General features: G+C 37.9%; 1 long non-coding RNA gene across 1 annotated transcript; it reads left to right on the forward strand.

Annotated features, from left to right (window-relative positions):
- Nucleotides 1-302: 302 nt before the first annotated feature.
- Nucleotides 303-19434, forward strand: LOC116733648 (uncharacterized). Its single transcript, XR_004342072.1, has 3 exons — nucleotides 303-313; nucleotides 8254-8263; nucleotides 19102-19434. It is a non-coding gene; the product is annotated as an uncharacterized LOC116733648 (long non-coding RNA).
- The last annotated feature ends 7247 nt before the right edge of the window (nucleotides 19435-26681 follow it).

The raw sequence follows: 26681 nt of genomic DNA on the forward strand, positions 1-26681 counted from the left end.
ATTGTTATCTTATGTTTTTGTGGGGAATATACTGGTGAAAAAAACACCCACCCACACATGCATGCACACACACATACATCAGGAATGGAGTCAAGACCGGTTCTCCCCAGTTGAATGTTTAGAACTTCAAAAAAAATTTTTCAGGATACTGCTTTTTGTACAGTACAAAAAGCAAATTCGAAAAACTGTTCATTACTCAACCAAAACTACTTTTTCATAATAACAATAAAATGTCAGTTTTCACATCTTATCATTTTTACACTGATGATATTCAATAATGTTGTTCATTCAGACCTTCTAAATATTGCATATTGTCCCTTTTGATAAATTGTATTATCAATATCAAACAGTGACTCAGTGACAACGTCTTGCTGGTTAATTGTGATAAAACTGAAACCTTCATTTTTGCTTCCAACAATCAAATGGCTAAAATCAAATAACATCTTGGTGTAATAGTTTCTTCAGTTAAAACAAACTTCAGAAATCTTGGCATTATTGTTGATTCTGACACGTTGTGGATTAATCAGACACTGCTTTTTTCAACAAAGAAATATTTCTAGGTTCATGTCTCTTGTGTCAAAAGCCGAATTGGAGATAATTATTCATGCTTTTATTTCATCCTGCCTGAAACAGTTAAAACCTTAATATTTTTTTAAGAACTGAATTATAAAAATACCTCTCGTAACACAAGAAAACAAAATGTTGCTTGATTTTGTGAACAGTTTAATATCAGCTCTTATGTTGTGTCATAATTATATGAAATGTTCAACACAAGAACATCTTCTGCTCAACATAAGGTGTTGAACTTAAAAGATGTTCTTAGCTGAAAAACATCCTGTCCACCCCACGTTGAACATAAGGTGAAGAACATCCCACGTTGAACACAAAATGTTCAACACAAGATGTTCAAGAAAATCCTCATAGCGAGAAGATGTACTTCACAATATTAAAATACTCCAAAGTTCGAACATCTTCAGCACAAGAATTTGTTCAATATAAGATGTTCAACTTCTTATGCTGAAGATCCCATGTAGGACAGTGTGTGCAAACATACAACGTAGCACCTGTTAGTGAAATGTCTACTCATGGCATCAGCAAAGAACCAACTATCGGTACTCAGATTCAGCATACCTTCATAACCTCTATACCTAATTTGTTTTTATTATGTCTGAGATTGGTTTTTTTTGCTGTGTTTGAGAACTTGAGTGATGTGAGAGGTTAGCTGCAGATTGAGAGTGCAGGTGCAGGTCAAATGTAAGTTCAATTCATACATCAATCCAGTTTATTTGATGTGTGTGTATGCGTGTGTGGGCGTGGGGTGGTTTGTGTGGGTGTATTAGAGAGAGTTTGTATATGGCCTTTGAACTCTTTTTCTGGTGTTTAGGTGGTTTTATAATTCACGGGTCAAAAATGACCCATAAGACAATCCTTGTACCCTAGTGGTGTACAGCCCACATGGAAACATAAACAAAAACGAAGTATCACTTTTTATGACTTTTTTTTATGACAAAGTATTTTATGACTTTTCAATTTAGGAAAAGTCATAAAATAACAAGTTGGAAAAAGATGGTTTAGGGTATTTTTTCTACAGCTAAATATGCCAGTGGGTCACTTTTTACCCGCAAGAAAACACAAGGGTTAAAATCTTGGGTCAAATGTGAACATAATCAGAAAGTTGTAAAAGAGAAGCCCACAGGAAGACCGAGGAAGATGTGAGATTTCCACACAGAGGTCTGAAATCAATGTGGCTTGAAACCAGAAAATGCAAAACAAAGCAATGGAAAACAAATGGGATGAAACAGGACTGTATGTTTCTGTGATGCGCAACATAATGATTTGTCTGTGTGAGCTCTTTTTTACCAAGTGGTTATGAAAGACTTTGTTTAAAGCCATTTTGTACTTTGGTTTCCTACTTGATGAATCCAACCTTACTGCTTGCAGCCCTTTCCCAGCTCTGCTGTAAATAAAAATGGGTGTATTAGAAATGGCAGTGTGTCCAGGAACCGTCTGTTTGTATACATATACTAGCACAATCTGACATCCTGCCAGAGTTTTACACCTTGGATTTACATTTATTGATCTCTCTGATGTAAGTCATTAATCTCACACAGGGCTGGTCTTTTTCCTTCCCAGGACAACAGAATGCAGCTCTTTGTTGCAAACTGTGAGCAGATCAATAGTTTCAATAAATATTCGTATCTGCGGTGAGTTATTCTTATGTATGAAATGCCATATTAAAGGTGGGTTAAGAATATCCTTAGATGTGGGAAACTGTCCTATAGAAGCACACATTGAGATTTTTCTTGGCAAAATCTTTACATGACTTGAGCTTCTTTACATTTTGCTTCAAGTCTTCAAGATGTATAAATGTAAACTTTATGGGAAGCATCAATGTAAAGTACAGAAAGGAGAAGGACAATGAGACAGAATCCTTAATATTTTTTGTTTTTTTTGCAAATCAATATCTAAAAAATGGGACCTGAAACCTAGGCGTCAATTCAAACTGGGAGATTCTCCTGCATCATGTAATTGCCATGCCTTCGCAGCAGCCAACCAGCACCAAGTCGTTGCTCCGCTTCAGCCATTCATCACTCAAAAACCCCTTCATAAGGTCCAATGTTCATGGATTCACCTGCTTCCCAGCCGTGCTTCAACCCACCTCCTCCCTGTCTCCACCCTCATCCTCCCAGACTCAACCCAGACTCCTCCTTTCTAGAGGGGAAGACTACCCTAAGCCCCCTTTTGAGCCGTTCATTCAAGCGCGCAGCTCTTCTCAACATGCATGTCTTCTGCCAGAGTCCCAGAGCCAAACAACTTCAAGTACATAAAACTTTCTAACTTCCGCCCTTTCTCTGTGTGAGTCTTTCCAGACTGAATTGCATTTACTCGCATTCCCCTAATAAAAAAGACAGAAGTAGCTTTCTAAAGAAATAAGTAAATTCCAGTTCAAGGTATTTTCATCTCAGTCCATGTTAATGAGTTTACACGTGCGATTATTGAGAAAATTTTAATTTGTACATATTATTTGATGCAAATTAATCAAACGACCTATTTTGACCTAAAAGCATCTCTGACAGCAGCGAGTTGTAGACACAACACACAAGGAGAGATGAAAGTTGAAAGATTTCTGCAACACCAGACAGCAAGAAAAGTTGAAAATGTTCAAATTTCTTGTGTTGCGTTGCTAGCCTGGGTGTGAACATCTTTGTATACAAGCTTGAAATTTCTCATGCATGAATTACGTTGGTCGCTTGGCTGGTTGAGGACAAGCATACAGCAGCGGTTTTTGATATGTCTTATTTGTCAGTTGTCCCCTGAACAAGGTTGCTACCACTTGTGTGCATGTGTTGTGGAGTAAGTTTCCCTTAGTTGCTTTCTTGAGTACTAGGAAAGTACATTACCTGCTTTCTGCTACAAAGAACCCAGAGAATTGCCTAGTTGGAGTTCAGCAGGAGGGCCTTGTGTAACCTGTGTGCACATTTATATTTCAAGCTTACAAAGTTATGCATAGTGAACAATCACAGCACCAGAGTGTGATTAATCAAAATGTTTTAATCAATAGACATCACTAGTACACTTAACGGCTTAGCTAACAAGAAAAACAGTGACTACAGCACTAACTAGCAGCCTCTCTAAGTCTCACATGGATTTGTACATACAATTCATTTAAATATTCATATGTGAATGACTTTGTCAGCAAACTGTGCATAGCTGGAGCAAATAAGTGAGTTAAGTATTATTAAATAAAGCAAAACATGAAACAATTAAACATTGTAAAAAAGAAAAAAATAGACAGCACTGATATATTTTAATAAATATTTTCAGTTTTAACATCTTGTTATTGTAAATAAAAACATTTTCCTCCCATCCCCTCTTTGTTTTCCCTTTGGCTCATCTGCGTCCCTTGATCTCCATTTTCATGCTTGTTGAATCTGCTTCCTCCAGCTCATCAGCACCTGACATACACTCTGGCACTGAAAAATGTGTGCTGGAGTCCACAGACTCAGCAGTGGAAGGATAAAGAAGGGTGTCTGAGATTATTATTCTCCTGCAGGTGTTATAAAAGCACCGAGGCCATCCACAGTGAGGTCACACTCTCCGGCTGAAGTGGCCCCATTGGCATGAAATTTCTCTGGGAACTCAGAAACTCCCCACTGGGAGATGAGATGCCTGCAGTGGTTGACCTCTTGTGAGTAGAATCACAGTATCCTCTCTGAGGGCGCTGTGGGTCACATGGTGCTGTTCAACTTCCTTTCACTGGAGAAAAAAATGACAAATGATGGAAAGTGATACAGAGATTTTGGTGGACAGCTGGCATAAAACCTGGAAAGGCTGATTGAGATGAATGATGCATGATGGAGAACAGCTGAGTACCACCTCCACAAGTCATTGGTTTTAACAGGCTATGTAAAGTGAAATGCCTAATGGAGGGAAAAGCATATCTCTCATTATTCACAATTTTATGGGTATGCTCATTTCTAAATTATGGAAAAGTGAAATATATGCCTGTCTGCTGCACTTCACAGCAGAAGTCCCTACTTTCCTTTTAAAAGGAAAGTTGGGATATTTCAGTTTACTAGGAGGAAAACATTTTCTATTTTCAACCTAGAAAAGATGGTACATACGTTGGGTTGGTTAACTTAAACTGCTGCGTCCCTAAAGGTGGACAGAATAATTGAATGCATTCAGTATAACTTACCAATGTTTTATTTCTCTGGAAAAAAAAATACAAGCAAGATCTTGGAATAAAACCATAACGATCATTTACTGGTTTTAACTTATGATACAATTAAGACTATGGTGCCCCAACAGTGGCTACTTCCTTGTCACAGGACTTTATATCCATTCTGAAGCTACTGATTAATGATTGGCCGGAACCAGTAACTGAGCAATCAACATTGGTAACTGAGCAGTCACGCTAGCAAATAAGAAGGAGACTACTTCCTTGTGCTAGCTTTGGAGAGGCTGGTGACTAGCATGCCTATGTTGGTCAAGCTCTTTATCACGAAAGTGTTTCGCATACAATATCTGTAAGAAATATACTGGCGATGCATTGACGGGTTACTTGGACAGTCTACTGTTTTTCAAAGTGACACTAATCATAAGCGTACTGTATGTGAAGTTGGTTTCTGATTGCAGCTTCCAATTTGTCAGACAGCTAAACGGCAATTCCACCTAATTTTTTAATGTGCTGAGCAGCTTTAATTTGCTCTACTTTAAAAACTTAAGTGTTCAGCTGAATAGTTAAAACCTAGTTTATAAAAGCTCTATTTGACTTGTGAACATCTTAATATGGTCCTTTAGTAAACTTTCACAGTTATAAAGTTTAATGAAGTTAGATCCATCTAATGCATCTAAGTATTCAAGATGCAAAATTTGTGGGGTTTATTAATTAAACCATTTTGACTGTGGTATAAATAATATTTTCTTATTAGCCTAACATTACATGCATACATGTTGATTTTTAAAAACCAGATCAAATTTCATAAACTGAAAGAATGAGATTCAGAACAAAGACCATATTTTTCCTGCAAATGTGACCTTTTTTAAGAATATATATTTGGAAGTTATAGCAGTTGCATTCTTTCAACATGTAAAAAGAAAAATCAGACAATGTCTGTAACGTTCAGATGTCCAACATTTTCACAAACAGGGCATCTTCTCAGTGTCGACCATCACTTTCAGTTGATGCACAGATATTATGGGTAAAACAACGTGAGACACAGGACAAGCGCAGGCTGGCACTGAGCACTGGCTTATGCTAAATGACAAATCATGTTCATGCTGAACAACAATACAAGACACAAATCATTACATACTTACAGTAGCACCAGAGCCTCCCTTCAGACCAGACAGGCTGGAAACATAACTCACTTCCTCTTTTTCATTAAGCCTGTTGTTCCAACAATCTCTTTGCCTCACTATGATTTCTAATGATTGAATACAAGAGAAATAAAATTAAAGCAAAGCTTTAATGAGCTCATTGATCTTATTGAAGTTTGATTCTACTATTGGTTCTAGATGTTACTTTGCATAATTAATTTTATAGGTTACTTCATGTGTTATTACTGGTAAACTAAAATCTTCAGTATGGGGATAGTGGGAAAACCTCAGGTTATTTTGACACAAAGAAAAACAAATAACAAACATCACATTTTTAAGGAGGTATTGTTACGTGGGGAGACAATGAGCCTATTGCTTACTGTCAGAAGGAGAGGCGGAGTGTCTTGGATGTCTTACTTGTTTTCTTTTTAAAGGAATCTGATGGCACTTATTTCATCTAACACTAAATGTGTCAAACTGTTATTTTTCTTCCTTGAAAAGATTGTTTTCTTTGTCTCTTTCCTATTTTACAGGAACTTTGAGACATGCCAGTTTAAGTGGGAGGTGATGACTGGCAGCCAGCCTACTGTCACTTACAAATATGGGTTTGTAAAAGGAAAAGTCTGAGTGGTGCTGGAAAATGCTGTGTCTGAAAGAAGTAAAGGGGACAAAACTAGGTTTGACACCATGGTTTACACAATGTTTAAGCAAACTGTTAAAACAACATTCTCAGATTCAAATATACTTAAGTCTTTGACAAACCTGCTTTGTAATAATAAATGAAGACAGTTTTAGCTGAATAGAGAAAATGAAAAAGAATCTGGAGTATGCTCTGTTAGCTAAGGGTCCAAGCTCACAAAATGGGGGGTGCTGCAAAGCGGCCTCATTTTCTTGCTCCCAGAAGAACCTGGAATTCTCTTGTGCTTGTGTGATTTTTCATTATTAATATTCTTCCCAGTTATTGTCCGGCATGAGCCTAAAGCTTTAAGGGCTGATAATGTTATTTACAGGCTGATTACAGTTTCAGAACATTCTGGATAAATAAAGTGATTTATCCAGAATGTGACACCCATAGATTTGAAACCCAGATCCACTGGTAAAACCTTTAAAATATAAGCTGATTATTTCCACAAATTTGTTCCCCTGTTAATGTTAACTTGCTAGACAGAAAATGTAAATTACAAACAAGTACTTTGTTCAAATTCCTACACAGGAACTTATTTTAATGTCTCCACTCTAGGTCCTCAATTATGTACAACCAACTTGGAATTTTTTGTACTTTCAAAAATCACCTGCTTCTCATAACTTCTTATTGCTACTGTCTGACAACAAATCAGAGTAAGCTTATCCTTTTAGGTCAGTTAATATGATCCAAATAATAATTTTCTAAATGCCAAGATATTTTTCCCATTTCGTACTTTTCTCAAATTTAAAAATGTACATTGTTTTCCTTCAGGAAATCAATGTACGGAATTTGCCTTAAAGCTGTGTATGATGTTGGTCAAATGTTTTGGATGTTCTTCATGCAATACCTGTAGAATCTGTTAAACAGCTGCCTGCCTTTTCAACTCTGTCCACAAATTGTGTATGAGACTATAATCAGAACTTTGTGATGCTGTTTCTAAAACTTAGAATTTGTTGTCCTTTAGCCAATTTGTCGCAAATTTACTGTCCTGAATAGGGCAATGTGGCCATCTCATCTGATGTGTAAAGTGCAGCAAAATTCCCACAGAACATGATGCAACTACCTGAGTGTGTCTCAGGCTTGAAGGGCTTAAGATCTCCAAAAATGTAACTATTTGACCCTGAGTGCATTTGTTAACTGGAATTGGACTTCTTATATTACTTTTGTAGAAATGCCTTCTTCCCTTCTGAGTAGTCTTTCAATCCATATTGGTTCAGGAAGTTACTGTGAATAATAATGAAAAATTATAAGTCAACTAAGCTCAAGTTCCTGCTGTCTGGATGTTTTACCCACACATTTCTTTAAGAAAGTCCTGCCTGTTATTGCTGCTGATCTGATCCAAATAGTAAACTCATGGCTCTCATCAGGCGTTTTCCCCCAGGCTTTGAAAACAGAAGTAATCAAACCATTGATAAAAAAGAACAATCTGGACAAATCACTAATGCAGAATTACAGGCCGATCTCCAACCTCCCATTCATCAGCAAAGTTATTGAAAAAGCTGTGTGTAAACAATTAAATAGTTTCCTAACAATAACCAACCTCTTTGACTCCTTCCAGTCTGGTTTTCGTGCTCACCACAGCACAGAGACCGCCCTCGTAAAAGTGTTCAATGACATCCATATAAATACGGACTGTGGGAGAACCACAGTGCTGGTTCTGTTGGACCTCAGTGCAGCTTTTGACACTGTTGACCATGACATATTACTGAAACGACTGGAGAGTTGGGTCGGACTCTCCGGTCCAGTGCTTAACTGGTTTGAATCCTACATAAAGAACAGGGATTTCTTTGTTTCAATTGGAAACTTCTCATCAAAGAGGTCAAAGGTCACATGTGGGGTACCCCAAGGTTCAATCTTAGGACCCCTCTTATACTTACTTCAAAGTTAAGTATATGAACTTAACTTTGAAATGCCTTGTGCTGAAATGTGCTATACAAATAAAATTTGATTGATTGATTGATTGATTGGTTGGTTGGTTGGTTGATTGATTGATTGATTGATTGATTGATTGATTGATTGATAATGACACTATATTACCAGCTTCAGCCAGCCAAAGTTTAGTTTGACTTCATGTCAGGTGGTTAGAAACATATGTCATGTGCATTTTATTCAAGCAAACACATAATGCCTGCAAAATGCTTGCTATCTGAAAAGTAATAATACCATAAATGCTTTGAAGGCATTGTGTTGGCATGAAGCACTTGCTAATATTCGGGGTTGTGTCTTGGGGACAGTCTTTGTGTTCACATTGGGAGAAGAGATCGTGAAGACCGTCAAGCAGACAGAAGAACTGCAACCCTGATGAGGCAAACCAACAAGCCAGAGGTTGAGGTTTCAGAATATAGATTTACTCTCAAGATTGCTGTTTTTTTTCTTTTTCTTGAATCTAAGAACTTTCTCAGGTTTTGTCAAGAAAGAGTTGAATTTCTTAAATGAGATTTTTGGGGCTACATCTTCCCATTGAGGAAAATTGGATTTTCACCATGTTTTCCACACAAAGAGCAAATGGATCAGCGCAGGAAAGGGCTTCCCACATGGTATGAGCCTCCAAAGTTTCATATATAATTTCTGTTACTATGTCAACAGCAATTTGATAAAGGTGTTCCTTTGCTGTGTTTTTAGGGAGTAGGAAGGCACATGCACTAGAGATCTATCAGTACTGCTTACAGCTCTACATGCAACTAATTTCTGACAGTAAAGGTTTCCTGCCTTTCATTGGGGTTAAAGATCAAAGAAAGCAGCTCATGTCACTCAGCACTTCCTTGCCCATTAGCCACTAGTAGATTCATGTTTGTTATTGACAGGTCTATGCTTGCCATGCATTATTCAGCCACTCTGACAGAATGCACAGTGTCACAAAACACGACACAACTTCATCAGCAAAATGGTCTGCCTCTCCTCACAACCCTTCACCCCTCCCTCAGCTTATTCTGCTCCTCCTGTACAAGCGTTCCCCTCTGAAGTAATTTCATTTTCACCTTCGTTCAGGATCCCGTGAGTGAAAATGCTGGTTCTGGGCGGGTGGGCGGTTGGATGGAGGAGGCCAACTAGTCTCTCTGTCCTTTTGTCCTTGACGACTGTGAAGCCTAGACTATTCATCTCTGTCAGAGGCAAGCATCTCAGAAAGCCCCTCTCTCCTCCTGCTTCCTCCTTACTCCAGTCGCTCTGGAGGCCCTCTCTCCCAGGCATGTCAGTGCTAAATAGGGCTTTTACACAGTATTGACTGGCCTGACAAGTCTCTCCACCAGCCAAGCTGGGCAGTATAGGAAGAAGCCTATCATACTATTTTCTCCTCTCTGCCATCCCGGCTGGATCGTCCACACAGCAGGTAAGTGGAGGGCTAATTCGAAAAGCTGAAGGAGGGAGTGATGAAAATAAAATGGGGCGCTGTCTCATAGTGTGACACGGTTGGCGACTTTACAGCAGGTAAAGCCCACATATTAGCACACACTGCCATCACCTTGTGTGTCTGCAAGTATATTATCAAGGCGCTAAACCAGTGTGACAATGCCTGCCCACAGTTGAAAATGTATTCTCAAGTGCACAGTGGTGCAGGTAAGTAAATCCAAAAAGCTATAACAATGGATGAGGAAAGAACGTAAGAAATGCACATACAATATGGATTTTTTTTCTAACATAGTGTATATGGATGTTTATTATCAATTTTCTCAAGACTGAAGAAGGTCTAGAAATACAAATAAACTCTAAAAAGTAAAAAAAAAGACCCTTTGACCTTCCGCTGATAAAACAAAAATAAACCAGGACCCCCAGCATTTATTATAATTGAATGACTAAAATTACTAAGGTGCCCATGAAGTGAACATCGTTACTCAGCGTTCTGAAGGAGGTTTGCCCTTTTTACACTTGAGAGATTACATTTGGTGTGCTCTGAACTGCTGAAGTGAGGGTGAGCATTGTATCAGGATTGAAGTGCTGTCTGAGGCCTTCAGAAAAAATGTCAACAGTTTATCAGTCTGGTGGGCAGCTTAAAGTGTCACTGACACAATACAGGTATTTACATGATTTGAAGAAATGAAGTAACCTTAACCACTAGTCCTAATCCAGACGAAAACTGCAACACTCTGCATTTATAGTATTCTGTGAAAAATATTTATTAGTAAAATCTTTACACAGAATGAAAGCACAGTAGTTCATCTTTTTTACATCATTTAAGTGATTTGATTGTGTCAGTGACACTTTAAAGAGTCTATGATCATTGATGTAGTGATGGGAATTCCCTCTCTTTTCACAGAGCCAGTTCTTGTGGCTCAACTCCCAATCGGCTCTTAGTTTATGATCATCTACAGCCCCATATATTAACATAGCTTGGAAAATAGGAATTTTCTTATATTATCAATCTTGTTGCATTCAGTGTTCATTATAAGAGAAGCCTTATACTTCCCTTTTTATGTACTTGTTCTGTTACAAAAGCAGACATTCTTTCTTTTGGATATTTTAAACAAACTTTTTATTTTTAACAAAAACAAACAAAGTACAAACTGACCAATAATAATAATTTATTATTGATGTCTTTAATTTTCAATCAGATGCTGCTACTCTTTTATAGATGTCAGTTATAGTTTTGGTGTTTTACAACATACTCTTAACACCACTGAGGGGATGTACTCACCTGACTGTTCTCTCTCTGTTTTAACATATTGGTATGATCCCATACCCTCACATATGATTGGCCATAAGGCCGCCTTATTAATCAAAACAAAGTTCTGCCGTGAGCAGAGCGGACTCCTCAGTGGAGTCACTGCAGAGTCCCCTCCATGTTGTTCATTTTCCTCATGTTAAAATCTTTGAAAGCAAGTTTCATCCAAAGATTTGAATGAAAGACGAAATTGCTTTCCAGCACTCTTTTGCTTTCCAGCTTTATATTTTCTGTAAAATTGCTCTCCTGGGCAGTGTTGTGCTCACTCTCCACTTGTGGTACAATTTTATCTACTTCTAAGAACATCCATTTTTCTTGGATGTTCCTGATGATCCCCAACCTGATCTTCCAGTTATTTTTTTCTTGGAAAAAATATCCATAGCATTTCTTGTTGAGCAATTGATCTGCAAAATTTGTAAAATCTAACATGTCTCTCTTTTTTTTTAGAACACTTCAGTTTGAATTTTTTTAGTAATAACATCACAAGTAGTAACTGACAGGACAAAATTGGTTCACAATAAAGCACAATTCAAACAATGGGACATACTTAAAGCAAAAATACATTTACAATAATATAATACAACAAGCAAATGACAAGAAGGAGAGGATGGGGGTGGATAAAATGTGTATGAATTGGAAATAGGTTGAGAGACAGATGGTCTCAGATTTGCTCATAAATCCTGTCGAGTCCAGCTCGATTACAGGAAGATCAGTCAATCCAATGTGCTGGTAGATTTTCCATATACCTTAAAAATGGCTGCCATATTTTATAAAATGTCTTACTTCTATTCTGCATCCAATAGGTTATTTTTTCTAGGGTCACACAGCTATTGATCTCACAAAGCCATATTTTAATTGGAAGGGGGGCGTCTGATTTCCATTTTGTTGCAATACATTTTTTAGCAATTGCCAAAAGGACTTCTGTAAGTTTCTTGTCATAATTTGTCTACAGATTGGAGTTCGTAAAGTTCCAAAATAAACAAATCTCTGGGTCTATTGGAATCGTGATGCCATGTATGTCTGATAACGTTTCGCAAACTCCCTTCCAAAAGCTCTGCAATGTAAAGCAATGCCAGGTAGCATGGAGGAATGTTCCTTCCTCCATGCGGCATCTAAAACAAAAAGGAGGTATATTGAAGTTATATTTATGTAATTTTGTGGGGTAACATATAACTGATGTAAAAAATTTAATTGTACTTTTAAATCGATCATTTAGAGTAGATGTCAGACCTTCTCTGCACAAATTATTCCATAATTGCCTCTCAATAGGTATTCCCAAATCCTTTTCCCATTTGATTCTGGAACTACCCATACCAATTATAGTTAAAGTTGACATGATTGCTGTATACACCCTTCAGATGATTTTACATACTGGCTGCTTGGCATGACACATTTCCTCAACGGGAGACATGGGCGGTAGCTTCCAGCTTCCTTTCTGATTAATTCTTATGAAGTCTCCAAGTTGGAGATAGCCAAGGAAATCTTTATTTGACAATTTAAACTTCTCTTTTAACTGCTGTAGTGACATAAATACTTCCTTTTTGTAGCAGTGCTCCAATTGGCAAATTCCCTTCTCCTGCCAGGATCTAAAGTTACCAGACTGAAAATTTGTTGGTAGCAGTCCATTTCCCCGTTCTAATGTGTCAATCTTCTGCACTGAGGAAAATCCTCTGTCCCTCATGAAAGTCAGCGTCCCAGTATTTCCCATGGGGAGCTAGAATCAAAATGTGTAATTCATATTCCAAGCACGATCTTGCATCCATCAATCATCTGATCTAACGCTGGCTGAGGCTCAAGAGGGCTGATTCTCTCTCAGGGGCCCTGCTTTTTGCATCGAAGGGACGATGTCTTAGAACAAAAGGTGAGGCGTGCCTATAAATCCTCCTGGATGAATGACGCCATTGGAAAGTAATGAATCCTGCAGTCCAGACAATCTGTAAACATCCAGCTTCAACTCAGAAGAATTCTAAAACCAAGATAAATTATTTTGTTTTATGTTCTTTCTTTAAAACAAAGAAAAAACACAACTTGTTTTAACAGTTGTAAAAACAAGATCACCTACTGAGCTGGTGTACAAGTGCATGCTAGCAGGAGATCTGTATAGGGAAGGTGTGAGAGGTATGACACATTTCATGAAAGGTTCTGATGATGAATTTCTTTCTCAGACAATGCTAAATGTCTCACATTGCTTTGGCAGTATTTCAGATTCAGCACTTAGAAAAGCTTCAAGTGGAGTCAAGCTGTGCTTCTCTGTTTGAAAAGGCAACTGTTCATGGTTCAGACGGCTCCTCAGTGTTACACTTGTTTATATTTCAGGAATACAGCACTGTGATTCTACACTACTAAGCCTCAGAATATAACAATATTAGCATGTCTGTGCAAGTAGGAATAAGAGTCCAGATGGAGTAATATTTAGAGTTGTTTCCATTTGGTTTCTTGTCCAGTGTGAAAGCCCAATATTGCCAAAATTAGTAATTAAAGTAGTGAGAAAACCACAAAATCTCCTGAACAAACTCATTTTTAATTGCTGAAAGTAGTGCCCCAAATTAGCATGAACGCTTCTGATTATTTCTTGACTCAATATAATAATTGCTAAAAAATAGCCATGGATTGCATTTGCTTGGATGGCACTTGGCCTCAAAATTATGCTTCTGAAGGTGGTGTGTTGCCTTCAAACACCAAGGCCTGACTACAACCCCCAATCCATATAATATTCAACTGTAGCTAGGACATTTATTGAGATCATCAAATCGCTCCTCGTATCTGGAGGTTAAGTCCCAGACAGCATAGGTTAGGTTCATAGAGGTGTAGAAACATCTTTTTCCCAACTGATTAATGCAGCCGGATCAAGCATGTCTTTGGCATTCGACCCCTACTGGATACCTTTGGGTAGAACCAGAATGCATCGAACGAACATTGGGTTCCTTTAGAATAGAGCATTTATTCTCTCTGTTTACTAATATTACTAATACTAATATCTTAGGGATTGACAGTAGTATTGCTAACATTATTCCTCCATAACTATGGTCAAAGAGAAGTAATCTTAAAAATAAAACAAAGCACAGAAGCTCCAGGTTGCCATCAAAAGTTGATTGTCTCAAAGTGCAGACAGCATGTCAACACAGACAACAAAGTGCTGGATGGAGGATGGTTCCCTCCTTCATCTAACCTAGAGGGAAGGCAGACACAGTTATCAGAGACCTAGTTCCATCCTTTTGCCTCTGCAGCGGCTATTTTATGATCATGGTGACAGTTTGATTGCTTTCCTCATCCCAGTCTGTATGCAGCCTTTCACGTTGTCTTTAGGCCTGCCGGTCCCTTTGGAAAGGCTGCCAGGACTCCTTGTACTCTGAGAAGCACCACAGAGGCCACTCTTGTCAATGACCTATGTTTCACCCCTTATAAGAAAAAAACAAACAAAAAAAACCCCACAGCATTTCTTTCAACCCTCACAGCTTTTTAGCAGCACAAGACCATGACCTCGCAGGACTGTGATGAAAAACAACTGTCTCCCTATAAAATGCTGGTCATACTTCACGTCTAGGAGATGGTGAGTAATCTTGCTTTTTAACTTTAATTGGCATCCTAATGAATGATTTTGCTTGTGTAATGCCCTAGTATGTGTTGATGAAGCAGTTATGATGATAATGTCATGGTGTGGTGTGGTGTGGCGGTGGACCCAAACGCAGCAGGCAGTAAACATAGAAATAAGTCGATGTCTTAATGAAGAAAATTAACCAACAAAAAATCCAAAATTCAAGGATACAAGAAAATTCAAAAACAAAACAGACTGGATACACAAGGGAACAACATGTAATCCAGGAAGGGAAACAAGGGTAGTGACGATCAGGGTGACAAGACAGACTGGCGAGTTGTCCATATATATATATATATATATATATATATATATATATATATATATATATATAGACTCGGAAGAATAACTGAACCTAGGGTGAATTAAGAAATACCTCAAATAATAATATCAAAGGACGATGAAGCGCTAAACTAAAGTGAACTAAAACATGAAGCTAAATAAAATGAAAAGAAAAACCAAACCAAAAATCCAGAGTTCTGACAGAGAAGGTTTTTCACACTCTTGGTTTGTAAAGAAAATGTGTAATAAAACATATTAGAAATTAAACATACAGCATTAGAACATCAAATCATACAACAGAACGAAATCTCAGCTAGTCTGGTGAGGCCAAGTTTTGATAGGATAGATGGGTCACCAACTGTTACGGTTACATACATATTAACATTTTAAAAAATGTCATTTTAGTAAAGTGTAGAACTGAAATTTAATTTCAGCAGTTTCAAAAACCAAAGTTCATTATTTAATTTTTTACAAGCTGGTAAATGTCACAGACTGAAAAAAATAGCTCTTTTCCAGCCTGGTGTGTTCAGGACATCATAAAAATATCTGCGTTTTAAATCTCATCTTAAGTTAGATATAAAAACACTCAACAAATCCCACACTGGTGTTACATAATAAACACATATACAGCCGAAACAGGAAAGCTGTGGGTAAAAAACTAAGAACACATAGTCGTTGAAAAGCTTCTAGAATCACCTTCAGCCACAGTAACTCGAAGTCAATTTCTGTGACTTTTAGTGTCTTTCATCAGTAATGAAGATGTCTGACCTACTCTCCTTTGCACTACATTGCTACATTGCTTGCATCATCCTAATTCATCCATTCTCCTCCAGTCAGAGAAAATGGCCTAAATTTGATTCTAGAATACTCGATCACTACATAGTCGGCTCAATAACTGCAAGGTGCTCAGGTCCAGAGACTGCAAAACAAACCTCATCAGCCCTCTACTGTCGCGCTTCACAGCTGAGGTTCACCATCAAAGTGAATATGCTAGAGTTAACAACAACAACAATAATAATAATAATAATAATAATAATAATAATAATAATAATAATAATAATAATAATAATAATAATGGCTGTACAATAAAATACAAGAGAATGCAATAACATTAAAAAGTGTATTATTTATTAAAGAAGTGGGCCTTGAGTCTTGATTTAAACAGAGGTAGAGAGTCAATATTAGGAAGGGGAAGTTCCAATCTGAGAGGCTGAATGCCTTCCTCTCTAGTGCTGAGATGAATGGAAAACACTGTGAGGTGGATGGAGGAGGTTGATTTGAAGGAAGAGGAGAGGGTGGCAATGTGCAGGGGATCTGACTGAAAAAGAAGTGTGAGGTTGTGAATGGCTTTGGAGGACTATAAGAGATTTTTGAATTCTATTTTTGATTTATCTGGAAGCCAGTGCAGCTGCTGACGGACAGGTGGACAGGTGTGATCTGGAGGGGAGAGGAGGTATTTGGTTATAATGTAGCTGCTGGATTTTGAACCATCTTAAGCTTATAGAGGGATTTGTGAGGAAGACCGAAGAGAAGAGAGTTATAGTAATCGATGCAAGAGGTGACAAGGCTGTGAACAAGAACAGAAGTGGTAAAAGGGTCTAGGGAAAGGCGGAGGAGTTTATATTGCAGAAGTGAAAATATATAAAATGATTTTACTGATGTGGACCTACAGTGACAATAAGGTATCAACAATGACAACCAAACTCTTAACCTGAAGGGCAAAGGAGCTGTCGATAAAAATTGAAGAACTGCCAACTGTGGATAGTGTAAATTTAGTACCAACAAGGACAATTCTCTGGGTTTTTTTCACTGTTTAGTTTAGGAAATTGAGTGAATCTCGGTGAACGTGAATCAGGATTTTCTCTCAGGTAAGCAGATGAAGAAAGAGGAAGAAGAGTGTGTAGAATTAGGTTTTGGGGAAAAGCAGACCTGTGTGTCATCTGCAAAGCAGTGAAAATGGGTGTTGAGTTTGGGAAAAATATTTTCCAGGGATAGACATGGTTTCAAATGTTATCAACCCATTATTATTAGTTGCTGTTATTAGTTGTTGTCATCCCCATAGTTTGCCTTCAGCCTGTGCCTCTGTAGTTTATCACCAAATTATAAGATGAATGGTTGCTTGGTCACTGCTTGAATGGACCCTGATGAACCAAGTTCCAGATTCCAATTTTGACATATTCCAGCTCATACAGGAGCAAGGTGAATGGTAAAGCAGGTAACTACCAAAATGTGTATTGTGTCAGCTCTAGATTTGTAATTTCATTAACAAAAACGGTTATGATAAGGTCAACAGTATGATATCATCTTGGGTTAAACTACTCCACTTAACGACCGGGAAATTTAAAAGCTCATCTTTAACCATGACTCTACCATTTGTCGATGTATATATCCCGGGATTTTCATGCCATCTATCAATACTGCCAGCAGCATGCCCAGTAGGATCTGCCATCTTCAAACAGTAATTGTTTTTTGAAGAAAAAATTAACTCGCTGTGGGCCAATAAAAGCAGCTTTGTCGTTCATCGCTGTTGTTTGACGATGCCACTGGTGTGCCAGATGTACGAGCATATCAGCAACACAATTAGATTTCAGTTCTGGACTTTAGATAGAAAAAAAGAAAATTTGATTAATTAAGTTAACATTTTTGATGCTGTGAAATAAATAACCAAAATTTGTCCCAACCTTTAACTGATTATGGCATCTAAATACTGCTAGGTTTGAATTTGCATAATTTGTCATTATGTGGCAAAGACTACAATTAGTTGCCGTCATAAATAAATAGAAATCAACTTGAAGTGAATTAAAACATTGTGTGGTTAAAGAGATGGACTTTACACATATGGTTGATAACTTTTGGACTCTAAATGTGCAGTTCTGCAAAAGCAGGCTGCACATAATGAATAAATAATGTTCCTGCTGGTGCCAACAGCAGGCATCTCTTAATTTGGTTGAGTTTTCAACACCCAACTTAAATGCGGTACAGTAGGTAGATTTCTAACATGGATATACAGTATATACTATGTACAGTATATAGATACTGTATATAACTTCTTGGTTTCTGTCAGTCTGCACTTCCTGCTTGTCTGTTTTTCTTTTCTTGCTCCATATCTGAACTACAATTGTCCTTTTTACGACATTCCTCTGGTACAGGAATAAAGACATTTAAGCTCAACTTCAAACACACTCAGTAAACAGTTACTGTAGAGAAAATGTTTCATTTTTGCCCCTGGGATATTAAGCCTCTCTGGTAGCCTAGACAGCAGAAGAATGGATAAGAGCTCATTCCTGTTTTCCTACATCACGTACCAGTGTCAACCTACCAAACTACCCAAATGGTAGGAAACTGACAAAATTTGTTGCAGTTTTTTGTTGTTGTACCATACCTTTTGGATGGCCCTGAGTGTCTCAAGACAGATTTGGCCATCATTAATAGAGGACCTTTTGCCCTCCGTATGACTTCCACACTATGTGAATCTACAGTTCGGATAAAAACTATTCACCTCCTTGGATGTTTTACCCTTGCATTACTTTTATAAATCTATCATGATCAATAAAATTTGACTTTCTACGACCAAAAATTGCACAAAAGAAGCCTTAATCTGAAGTGAAAACTGATTTCTACCAAATGGTTACATCTTCAAACAACATAAAATCTGTGATTGCATAAATAATCACCCACTTCAATTCAGTATTTAGTAGATCTAGATCTGACTCCGTCTGGACTCTGCAGTTCTTTTCTTTCAGGTTGGGTGGATCAACTTTGAACAACTCTCTCTATTGGATTGAGGCCTAGGCTTTGACTGGGACACTATAGAACCTCCACTTCATAGTCATGGTGACCTGATGTCCTCTCTCACTAGTCTCCTTGTAGCAAGGACATCAAAATGCTTTTTAAATGCTGATAATTTCAGATGGTTTCTTCACCTTCTATGCCTTGTTACACATTTTCTGTCATGTTCAATAATTATTCCACGAGTCACTTGGCTTGAAAGAGCTCACTGCTCTTTCAAGCCAAGTGAGCCACATAAACTTTGCACTCTCACTAGTTGCTTGGCCGAAGTGACAAAATGGCTCACTGAAAACAGCCTATTATTGAACTCCAACAAGACCGAGACCTTGATTGTTGCTCCTGACAGTGCTGTGCCTGGAATTAAGCAGCACCTCGGAAACTTGAGCTGCACAGTTAAAAGCAACCTGCGCAACCTGGGTGTTTTCATGGATGGAGCGATGTCTATGGAGCGGCACATAAATCAGCTTGTTAGGAACTGCTTTTTCCAAATTCGGAACATTTCTAAACTTCGTAAGATGGTGACTTATGGTGAGCTTGAGATGATTGTTCATGCTTTTGTCTCATCGAGATTGGATTATTGTAACAGTCTGTTCACATGTCTTAACAAGAAAGAGTTTGCGCGTCTGCAGGTTGTACAAAACTCTGCTGCATGCCTGCTCACTCACACTCACAGGAGGGAACATATTACACCCATCCTCAAAAGTTTGCACTGGCTGCCTGTATCTTACAGGATGCACTACAAAATCCTGGTACTGACTTTTAGAGCTCTTCATGGACAGGCGCCAGACTATATTAAGAACCTCATCCAGCCTTATGTTTCGACTAGGAGCCTCAGGTCGTCCAATCTGAACTTGCTGATGGTTCCTCGGACCCTTTTTAAGACTCGAGGAGACAGATCTTTTAAATCTGTGGCGCCTCGCCTCTGGAATGAGCTACCTTGTACCATTCGATCTCTGGATTGTATAGACACTTTTAGGAAACAACTTAAGACCCACTTTTTTAAACTTGCTTTTTAGCTTAATACTGTGTTTTATTGTTTTGTATGTTGTTTTTAATTTATTTTATTTTTTACACTTTGTGCAGCACTTTGTGACCCTGGTCTGTGAAAAGCGCTATAGAAATAAAGTTTACTTACTTACTTACTTACAATTTTTTTTTTCAAATTTTTTTTGTGAAAATTTGACTCAAAGAGAAATATTCAAACTGTTGCATTGAAATCAATGAGAATGTAGAAATCACAAGGAGTAACGAAGATGAGGAGGACCAAACGGAAGAAGAAGACAGAGTTGGCCATAGGAGCTGGTGTTTGCTGCTGTCAGCTTCATAAATGAAACAATGAATGACGCGTACCTCCAGTCGGACTGTGTGATCCGGTAAGTAGTCCTGTAGCTCTGTGTCTGATCGGGTAACAGTTGTTTAGGGTCTTTTCGGATCTGTGGTTTCTTATTCAGTACTGGCAGCAGTCGCAATTAACTCTGTTAGCATTTCAAACCAGTGCTGCCTGTGTTTCTCTCAACGTTTTTCACTCTGGCAGCAGCGGGGATTAGGTGCTTTGTGGATAAAAACTGTCAGCACAGCGTTTGTTTGCAGCTTGTGAAGTTAATGATCACCTGCTACAGCCTTCATCAGTTTTGCTCATATAAATAAGTCAAAATCTTCTGGACAGAAATGTTGCAGGCACAGATGTAGGTCTCACCTCACTGTTTTATTTTCTTAATTACAACCAACAGTGTGGTATTATAGAAAATTACACCAGTCAAATGCAATATGATAAACAACTCAGGTAATATTAGCCTTCCTGTGTTTACTCTGTGGATTCCAGTAAAAAAAGGACCCAATGGTGTCATCAACCCAGCAGGTGAAAAAACGGTGACCTCCCTGGGTGAAAAATATAACAAAAGATAAATTTTTCAAGTAATTAGAAACTTTCGGGTATCACAAACAGCAATTTTTTAGTTGATAGGAAAATTCCAACATATTTAGGCCAACATGTTCAGCGAATCCTGGATCCCCTTAAAGTATTCAAAAACTCACCAAACGTCACCCAAAATTGTCCCTGGCATGAAATTTTCAGATTCCAGTGAAATCAAAAGACTGCATGGCCAAACTGCTCTACCGCACCCCAATGTGCGAGAGAATAAACAATATACTGTAGAGATCTTAAACTAGGTACTTAGGTACGTTCCCCCAAACTCATCAACAACTCTTAGTGGAATTAAACTTGTTTCACAACATGAAAAATCACCACACTAGGCCACAGGGTGTTAAATAGCAAAACATAATTTAATGAAGCTTAAAGGCAGATAACTGGCTTTGAGGATTTTTAATAGCTGAGGAACTCAAAACATTCAAGGAGTCATTACAGCACTAGTTGGCTCATTCATGTGTTAGAATGGCCCAGTCAAAGTCCAAATCTAAATCCAGCAGGCAATCTGTGGCAAGGTCTTCCCAGACTCTTTCTATCCAATCTCACTGAGCTTGAGATCTTTAGTTTAGCAGACTGGGCAAAGATTTCAGTCTCTAGATGACCTGCAGGGCCAACTGGATCAAAAGGTGGTTCTACAAAGTATTGAAGTATAAATTGTTTACTATATGTCTCTCATATAAAACCACAATAAAATGTAGGATGTAGTTGTAATCTCACAAAATTATGAACTGTTAGGAACTATGCAACACATTGTATTCACTTTACTCATACTTAATTTACTAAGTCTTTGCTTTTCACTAAAATGTTGAGCAGGACTGACAGCCAGTACACAAGCTGGATTCTGTTTTCCTCCTTGAGAAAGCAGACATGTTTATAAATCAGCAGATGTCACTCTTTCAGTTCTGGTGTCAGTTGGAGATCTTCATTAAGGATTTCAATGTGAGTCCCCTCTGGCAAAGCACAAACAGCCGGCAGCAGCAGCAGAGGCACTTTACTTTAACAGTGCAGAGATAAAACGGAATAAGATGACATTCCTTAGCATTATATTAGCATACTCTCTATTCATATTCATACAGTTAATCGTCTAGAATGACTATTTACATAGTTTTAAGAAAGATCTGTGTCCTGCATGGTATTATCAACTCTTAAATAAGCATAAAATCCATGTAGAATTTTAGATTGTTTATTGTCTGTTTTATTAGAATTACAATAACTTCCCATGAAGGGATGTTTTTTTCTCATTGTCTAAAGTTAAGTCAGAGCAAACATTTCTTGTTTTATGGGAACATGCCGCCCCCCACAAAATGCTGCCCTGTGCGGTTGCCATTGTCACCCATATCACAAACCATCACAAGACTGTTGATGTCTTTAGATATTGCTTCAATATTTCTACATAATGTTCTTTCCTCTTTATGCCATCTACTTTATGAAGTGCACCAGCAGAAAAACAACCCCACAACATAATGCTGCCATCCCCATTTATCACAGTCGGGTTGGTGTTGACAGGCTTACAAGTGTCCCTGTTTTCCTCCAAATGTAATGATGGTCTTCATGGCAAAACAGTTCCACTTTATTTTCATCAGACCACAGAACATGTGTTCAAAAATTTAGGTCCCTGTGTGCATCTGTAGACTGTAATCTTGCTTTTTATGTTAGCAGTTTCCTCCTAGCGGAGTGGCCTTTTAGCCCATGGCTAAAACGTATCACTTACCAGCTTCAGCAGGGTCCTCACATCATCTCTGGCTATTGTTCTGGGGTCAGCACATTTCAGACCAAAAGACATCTGGCTCCTTCCTGAGTGTTTTGATGGTTGGACATTCCCATCAATGTCTATATTTACTTTACAAATGTGTTATTTATGTACAATGTGGCCATGGAGTGGAATAGGTCTCCTCTGCTCTGAATATTGGTGAAGGTTTGGTGTTGAACTAGCCTGGCTGTTGCTTTCCGCTCAAAACAATTCTTGCTTCTTGCAAATCAATGGCTTTCTCCCAATGATTTGGATTGTTTCTGGTAGATTTTCTACAGGGCCAATCAGCAAACAGAAGGAGAAGTTGTGAACAATCACATCCATTTTCTGTGCTGTTTTAGAATTGTAGCCTTCCTGTAGTTTTTGCAGTCGTGATGGAGGAAGAGAAGGAAGCCGTTCAGCCCGTGTTGGTCACACTTCAAAATATTAACTTAACATTAACAGCTGCCTCGTTTGGATCAGCACTTCACGCTTCACGTCCAGTGGAGGACGGCTTTTTATAACACGGGTATTTTCCTCCACTGTAGAGCCTCTCCTGGGAGGTCATCACCACTGAAGTAGCCAGACTTTTAGAAATGAAGGCAAACAAGGACAAATCTTAGAGCAGCGTAATGGAGAAGGATAGTCTTCATATCCAAATAAAGGTATGATAATATATATATATTTTTTTATTTTAAATCAACTTAAACTAAAAACATTCACAGAAAAAAAATTCTAATAATTTAACATTTTACAAAAAGATCAAATTTGATGAACTACTGAATTATTGAACAGCAAGAGCCTAATTTCCTCCACTGAAGATGAGCAACCGAGCAAGAAGTGTAGCTTACTCTGGTATTTTTGTCCTCAGCAGATTAGAGGGGTTGCAGATGACGAGGATCATTAGCAGCATTGACAAGATAAGAATGTGACAGAACAGAATAACATAGACTAGGTGAAAAACCAAACCAAATGTGCTGGTATCAAGATAAATACTGACCAAGCTCCATATAATGTCATACAAGTCATACTTCTATATTTTCTTGATAGGTCTACACTGCTGGGGGACACATTGACAATCTTTGTGGTGCCCATTTTCTTCAGTTCTCTTCTCCATATGGCAGACACTGGGCCCAGAGTGTCTGTTTGTCTGTCTCTCTCCTGTCCTCTCCACCCCAGCCGGTGCAGTCAGATGGCTGCCTTTCCTGAACTTGTGGTGTTGGAGGGGTTTTTCTTTTCTTCTTGCAATTTCCACCTTGTGCCTGTTCAGGATCAAAGTGAAGATGACAATCAAACCAGACGTCTTCAAACCTTTTTATTATAAGGACTTAAAAGATTTCTGAAGTATATTTTTATTTTATTTTATTGAATTAGATTGGATCTGACTTCATTTTAATCTGATAAAAAGAACATGTTGGATTTAATCTGAATTTAACCTACTATGACAACTTTTGTTTTGAATTACAACTTTAGAAAAATCAGCACTGACCAAAGCAACAGACATTGGATGGAGAAATATTATAATTAATATGATTTTAGTGACAATATGGGCTAAATAGTGTTTATGTCACACGTATTTCAGAATTCTCTACTAATCTGTCTGCTCAATTAGTTCACACATCCCTCTTTTTGATGGCTAGGCCTCGGCTAAGACTAATTAGGCAAACTTCATCTTTTGTGGCTTATCTCAAGGAGCTTGTCATTGTTTTCACACTTGGCTCAGTTGGAAACATCTTCATGCTTTACAGAGGAGAATCAACCATTACCAGAGTAATATGAAGATGAAAGACTGAGAACAAACCACTGGGATGAATCTGTGAGGTGCCTCTCACTTCAGACATTGTGACTGACATTGTGGCATGTAAGGTATTTTACTATTTTTAATCTGTGTGGAGTCGGTTTAGTCAGACTGACCCCCCCCCCGACACACACACACACACACCCCAATACATGCACACCCCCACACACACACACACACACCACATCTTTATTCCTGTTAATTATGATTATGTTCCCTCACCACTAATGAAAACATGGGATTTAAGATTAGAATATATTATCAGACAAATAAAAAGCACTTTAATACAGAAATGTGGGCATTACAGAAAAGCATGCTACATGCTTACATGCTTATAGGTTAATCTTAAAAGATACTTTTAATCTGAAGAAAGGGGCCTCATCAGAATGCATATTTTAAATTAATTTGAGTGTATATACAAATAACTTCTAACTTCCTCCAACTTCAAAGATAAATTATTAAAATACCAAGAGGAACAATTAAAAAAATTGGTAGTTGTAATGCTAATCAAGATAGGGTGTAAATCATTTTTAGACATTTAAAAAAATATTTTTTGAATTGTTTTTCTAAATTTGTATCCTTTCACAATTTTATGAGATAAGTCTGTCTCATTTCCAGACAGAACCTCATAAAAACCTTTCAGCTTAATGGAATAATTTTACCTCTTAAATACAAAGAGTTGGTCTTAACTGTACATGCATATAACACAACACAGAGTGATATTTAAAGCAACTACTGTATGTCTTAATTTTCAAGGATGGTCTTTTTCTATAACTATGGATCAAAAAAGGCAATTTCAAGATGGGACTGTAATTGCTTAGCAGCCTACTGACAGGGTTGGACTTCTCGGCGGTAGATGGTGGCTTGAAATATGAAGGAAAGTTGCCAACAATATGGCAGAAATGTAAAAAAGATTTTGATGGTAGGACTTCAAAAGGATCTCTGGTAATATGAGCAGCATTAACATCTAGAGGACAAGACGTCTTTATAAAACAATGTCCCACAACTTATTAATGGAGACCATCAAAATGTGTTTAACATAGACACTGACATGATGCTTAAACAAAATGACAGTGTCAGGAAAATTAGCTGTGCCTGTTTTTGGCTGCTCCCTATAATATTAAAAACATGTATGTCTTTGGATTGAAAATGTGAGATTACCTCTTTTCCAGATCTCCAATGAGCTCATGTAAGCAAGGAGGAAGTAATTCAACCACTGGTTTGAATTTCAGATGGATGTATTTGGTACTACAGAATTAAAAATGGAGATTAAATAACCCAATACAGAGCTGAGTACTTCAGCTGATGAGTGAACAATGGAAACAGAGATTTAAAATCATCAGAAAACTCACCCTCAGTGAGAGGATTTACTATATAGGAATGAAAGCACCTAGAGATGTGCTAAAGAGCAGGGGATTAGAAAAATTAGCATTAAGCATGATAGGATGAGCAGAGTTTATCCTGTTATCTGTGCATCTTTTTGTACTAAACTTTTTTCTTCCAGTAAGCTTTCCAGCATTATGATTAGGTACAGAAATCTAACCTACCAGCTTCATTGCCAAAGACCTTTAGTGACTTTTTCTTATTGTGGAGAATATCAAAGTGACTCTGCTTTCAGAAGTCTTCCCTGGAATCTGTGCTAAAATCTTTATTGTAATAGTAGCTCCATTAAGGTGTCTGTCACTGTCTGACCAATTCTTAACTTGGTTGACATGAAGAGAGCCACATGGCGACCTGGTGGGATGTGATGAGCTGAGTTAAACTGGAAGGAGGAGGCATAAGGTGGACTCACTGGGAGGGGCTTGGAAACCAAATATTGCTTGTGGTTCTGTTTTTTTATTTATATAAAGAAATTCTGAAAGACAGAGCTTTTAAAAAAATTTCATTAGCTGTAATCAATATGAACAGGAATAAATACTTGAAATATATTTCTCTGTACATGATGAATTCATTCAATATTACTTTCACGTTTTGAATTTCATTACTGAAAGATGTAAACTTCTCATATAACTAGTCACCAGGGATGTGAGAGTTGTCTTACACATTACCGTGACACTCATATACATAATGCATAAACTTTCTAACATTTTAAAAATTCATAGCAAATAAAAGACTTTTCTGTTCTAGATCATTTTAGTATTCTTTTCCACCCCTGATGGTAAGTGATTTTGTAATGTAATGCTGACAGAGCACAGCGTGTTTCAAGGTTGTGCTGAAAGGGTCCCACCAGAGTTCAAGCTCAGGCTGGGAGAGTGATATTGATTTGACTTGGAAGAGGAATACAGAGGTGGCAGGCTGTGAAAAGTGAGCTAACAACAGTGTGGATGTGCTCAGCTGGTGATGTACCCAAACAGGAAGCCCAGCGATTGATCAACATTCCTGCAGAGGAGCCTTAA

Source organism: Xiphophorus hellerii, chromosome 15 (genome assembly GCF_003331165.1).
Source record: "Xiphophorus hellerii strain 12219 chromosome 15, Xiphophorus_hellerii-4.1, whole genome shotgun sequence".
Taxonomy (NCBI): Eukaryota; Metazoa; Chordata; class Actinopteri; order Cyprinodontiformes; family Poeciliidae; genus Xiphophorus; species Xiphophorus hellerii.